We start from the raw sequence: 5,055 nt of genomic DNA, 5'->3' as shown, positions 1-5,055 counted from the left end.
GTGTTTCAAGATAGTGACATTGTGTGCACGTGTGAAAAAAGACTTTAATCCCTTGTGGAGATCTTATCCCTGGGTTCAGACTGAATTCTTCCCATCCCCAGCCCAGTAGGACCCTTTGTGGGAAAGAGAATTGCCATTTCAGAACATGGCAGAATTGTGCCCTTGTACTAATGGGAAAAAAAATCCCTCCTAAGTAGACATACTCAATTTAGAAGCTGTAGTTTAGAAGGGTAGCAGCCACAGTGTGTAATTTATACCAGTAACTGGAAAGCAGCTCAAGGTGGCATCTGCCAGCCTTTAAATAACATGGCAAGATTAGAAGGAGACACTGCAAGAGACTCCCTGTTAAACCTTTAAAATAATCCAAGATCTCAGGCACATTTTTTGACTTGGCAAATGCATTTCCAGCTAGGACGTTTTTCCCATGTAATTTTGCAAGGTAGAATTAAAGAGACTTCATTTTGTTTGGAGGCTTCGTTCAACTGCAGCTGCACAGAACCCTTCAAATGAAAACCGCCTCTGACCCTCGAGAAGGGAGATTGAGACGATCCGAGGAGAGGGAAACGAGGGCAGCCTTGTTTTCAACCAGCCCCCAGATCTAGGGGAGGGGCCCACCCTGCCCCATCACCTCCTCCTGACTCAGGTCTGTAGAGCTGTGTGCGCTTGGGGCTGGCCCCACTCGCCTTCCTCCCCACTGCAGCCACATCCACTTTCAGGCTGACGTGCGGGCGGAGAGAAGAGGCAGCCAAGCGCAGCCCTGTCTGGCGGGGACGCAGCGCTCTTCCCACAGCAGCGAACTGCCAGGCAGCCCTGAAGCTCGTGCCCTCGGGTTTTGTCTTCCAGGCTCACCCGAGGCGAGAACAGGCCGCCTGGTCGCCCAGAGGCAGAGCGCAATCTGGTGCGGGGGACGCTGGTTCTGCAGACGCTGGCAGCGTGCCGTGGCCTCGTGGCCAGGCTTAGGCAAGGAGAGGAGGGGCTTCCCAGCCAGCACAACCTTTGGAGAAGCAGCCTGGCAGCCCCCGCCCCGCTCAGTCCAGCCAGAAATGCCACGGCCAGCCCTCCCCACTATCTCTCCCTGCTCCATCATGGGCCATTGCTCGCATTTTGTTGGAGTTTGCCAGTGAAGAGCAAAGCTCGGCCTCTGTTTTGGAATTGCTCATCCTTCGCTCATTCGTTCTCTGTGGAGCATCCACATTTGCTGTCAGCTCGCTCTCCATGCAATTCCTTTTCAAACCAACCCTAGTGGTACGAGCAGGGTGACGGTGGGACCAGTCGTCCAGAGCGGGAGGGGTTCCCCTTCAGTGGAGGGACTCCAGCTGAGGCGGCCACCCGCAGGGGAGCCTTAATTTGGATTCCTGCCCTGAGCAGCAGACTGGGCTTGATTGTCCCCGGGGCCTTTCCAGCTCTGGGGTTCTGTTGTGTGGCATTTGCCCTAGGCTCACGGAGGGGGATGCCTTGGTGGCTTGGCACTGTGGACACTGGACACTGAGACAGCAGCACACAGAAAAACGTTTCCTCTCCTCTCACGGGAGATGGAATAATGGCTGCAGGCTACAGGCAGGCAGATTCCAACTGAATGTTAGGAAGCATGTTTGTTTAATTCTAACAGAGCAGTTGGAAACCATGGACTCAGAGGAAATGGGCTCCCCTTCTGCCCTCTGAGAGCCATCTGTCAGGGACGCTTTAATTTGGACTCTTGCACTGAGCAGGGGGATGTTGCTGATCAAAGGCTCTTCTGGCTCTGGAGTTCCACGAGCGGCCGCTTTCCAGTCCTACGCTCTGCAAATGCCTTGCTAGGCCGTTCAGGGAGCCCAATTTCCTTTCTTCATATCCTTTTAGGGCTTTTGTTAACATTTTTTCACTGATGACTTTAAGAACCAGAATTTAGCCACCTGACAAGGGAAGCAGAAGCTGGGCCGTTCCTCGCTAGTCATCCCACTGTGTGGAACAAGCAGCACTTCTGAGTAAAAGCTAGGAGAAAAGTTTATAACATTGCTACTAACTACCAAAGGGTTGTGGCCACTGTTGGGTGAGAGAACGTTATATAAGTGCCACGCAGAACCACCCTTTTAATTCTGCGTGGATCTCCTTTTTGGAGGTCAAGGTACCAAGCTGCAGAGAGTTAGAGGGGGCTCCTTGCACAGAGAAGCCCAGCGCAGACTCTGGCAAGAAGCAGTGAGGAACAAGCAGACACTGGAAATATTGTGGATTGGTGTCACAGCTGTGAGAACACAGGAAACGAAACCAAAGAGAGGCTCCCAGCGTGATCGACAGCAAGCACAGGAAGCAGAAGGCGGGTTGTGGTGTGTTTGCACTCTATCAGTGGTTGTTTCTTAGGATTTTTCCCTCTTTGCCCTTTTATCTCTTGGTGAGCTCATTTTCTCCCTTGGCTTCCTGCATCATATCTTCTGTGTTTCCACTTTCTCACCGCTGAGACTGGCGGAAGGAACATTGCTCTTCCTTTGAGATCTGGTCCTTTCCATGGGAAGCCTGGCCCACATGGCCACCAAAAGGCCAAGAGAGTCCTTGATATTGGAAAAGCACATGAAGCATGGAATTCCCTTCCAAAGAAACTGGCCAGATAAACACCTATCAGAATTCATCTGATAAACACTCTTGGCAAGATGCTTGCAACATCTGCTTCACCAGACAACTTCTGAGTTACAGGCCAAAGGCCGGAAAGACTCCTGGACACCCACTCAGTGGAATGGTGTGAGCAGCAGAATGGGTGCCTCTGAGAATGAGTGTCACCAAGGGCAATGCCTGATATTGGCCACCATTCCTGGCTTCCTCTTCCCATCATATTCGAAGAGTATAGGACCGTTTCCATGCATGGTTCTCTGTGCTATAAACCAGAGTTCCTCAACCTTGGCAACTTTAAGATGGGTGGACTTCAACTCCCCAGCCAATGGGAATTCTGGGAGTTGAAGTCCACCCGTCTTAAAGTTGCCAAGGTTGAGGAACCCTGCTGTAAACCACAAGACTTTCCTGAATACAGTATCCCATAATGCAAAAGCCGTTTCATCTCTAACCCCTTCCTTGTTTTTACCTCTGAAATCCACAACATCGCTGGCAGATTATGGGGGGGTGGTCTTTTTTTCACTGGCAGGATTTCTCATCATGCCTCCTGGCTCCTGTGTTTGGTTTAATTTTTGTTAAAACCAGGGCATATACACCAGCTGCAATCAATCTGGACTTCATGAAGTTTCTAATGTCCTGTCATGGGTATCTGCAGAAAACCACAGTGGTGTCAAAAATGCTGGCCTAAAATGCTGGACCCAACGATTCTGGACAACTTTTGTCCAATTTCCAACCTCCCTTTGGGAGGATATTGTGGAGAAGGTGGTTGTGCAGCAGCTCCAGAGGATTCTGGAAGAAATGGATTATTTGGACCCCTTTCAGTTGAGATTCAGACCTGGGTGTGGGACCAAGACAGTGTTGATTGTACTTCTTGATGACCACTGGTGGAAGTGGGATGGGGGTGGTGCATCTTGACCTTGCTCTTCTTGACCTCTCAGTGGCTTTTGATGCCATCAACCATGGTATCCTTCTGGACCAGCTTCTGGTTTGGGGGTGGGTGGCACGGTGTGCTGATTCTCCTTCTTCCTCCAGGGCCGGCTTGGTATTGATCGAGGGGGAGAAGTCCAGGCCACAGCCTCTGCTTTGTAGGGTGCAGATGCCCGTGATGTGTACATACAGTAGATTTATTTATTTATTTATTTATTTATTTATATCAAGTTTAGTCACTGCCCATCTCACTCAAAGAGCGACTCTGAGTGGTTTACAATAGAACAAGAATAAATACTGATTAAAATACAATAGAACAATGCTCATAAATAAGCAATATCTTCCAGGGCACTGATGGTAAATAAAGGTTATTAACCTACGGGAATGTCTTCAGGGTGCCTGCCACCCCCAAGGTTGATTACCCCTCCTCACACCACACATGAGTTGGCAGAATCAGGTCTTCACCCCTTTCTGGATGGTCGGGAGAGTGGGGGCCTACCTCACCTCTGGGGGGAGAGTGTTCCATAGGGTGGGGGCAACAGCAGAGAAGGCTCTTTTCCTGGGACCCGCCAGTCAACATTCTTTCATAGATGGGGTCCGTAACATGCCTTCTCTGCCTACCGGGTGGGGCAAGTTGATGTAATGGGGATGAGATGGTTCCTCAGGTAGCTTGGACCCATGCCATGTAGGGCTTTAAAGGTAATAACCAACACCTTGAATTGGACCAGGAAGCAAACTGGCATGCAATGCAGTTCCCGCAGCAAAGTCGTTACATGTGCCATCCTTGGGGCATCCAAAATTGCCCGTGTGGCCGCATTTTGAGCCAGCTGAAGCCTCCAGATACTCTTCAAGGGTAGCCCCATGTAGAGAGCATTGCAGTACTCTATACAAGAGATGACTAGGGCATGAGTGACTGACTGGAGGGACTCCCAATCCAGGAAAGGGTGTAACTGGTGCACAACATGTAGTTGAGCAAAGGCCCTCCTGGCCACGACTGCCACCTGCTCTTCAAGCAGGAGTCATGAGTCCAGGAAGACCCCCAGATGTGCCACCCCATCCAGAACCAAAGATAGTAAACTTCTGTATACAGAGGAGCCCCCAACCCACAGCCACTCCGTCTTGCCAGGGTTCAGCTGAAGCCTGTTGTTCCCCATCCAGGCCCCCACAGCCTCCAGGCACCGCGAAAGGGTAGTCACAGCATCACTCAGATCACCTGGGATGGAGATGTATAATTGGGTATCATCTGTATATTGATGATACCTCATCCCGTGGTGCCGGATGATTTCACCCAGTGGTTTCATGTCGTAGTTAAAAAGGAGTGGGGAGAGTACCGAACCCTGCGGCACCCCACAAAGGAGGGGCCGCGGGCTGGACCTCTCACTCCCTATCAACCCCGATTGGGACCGGCCCTGGAAGAAGGAGCTGAACCAGCACAAAACTGTGCCATCCGCCCCCAACTCCCTGTGCCGACCCAAAAGGATACCATGGTCGATGGTACTGAAAGCCAATGAGAGGTCAAGAAGAGCAAGGGTGGATGCACTACCCCCA

At 51.1% G+C, this 5,055-nt stretch overlaps 1 pseudogene; it reads right to left on the bottom strand.

Annotated features, from left to right (window-relative positions):
* Positions 1–1,167: 1,167 nt before the first annotated feature.
* On the bottom strand, positions 1,168–4,808 carry LOC148216148 (uncharacterized; annotated as a pseudogene).
* Positions 4,809–5,055: the final 247 nt, after the last annotated feature.

Source organism: Python bivittatus, unplaced genomic scaffold (genome assembly GCF_059951505.1).
Source record: "Python bivittatus isolate LINGU-HERP-01145 unplaced genomic scaffold, Pbiv_v1 ctg000210_np1212, whole genome shotgun sequence".
In the NCBI taxonomy this organism is placed as follows: domain Eukaryota; kingdom Metazoa; phylum Chordata; class Lepidosauria; order Squamata; family Pythonidae; genus Python; species Python bivittatus.
This window is presented reverse-complemented; position numbering and strand designations above follow the sequence as displayed.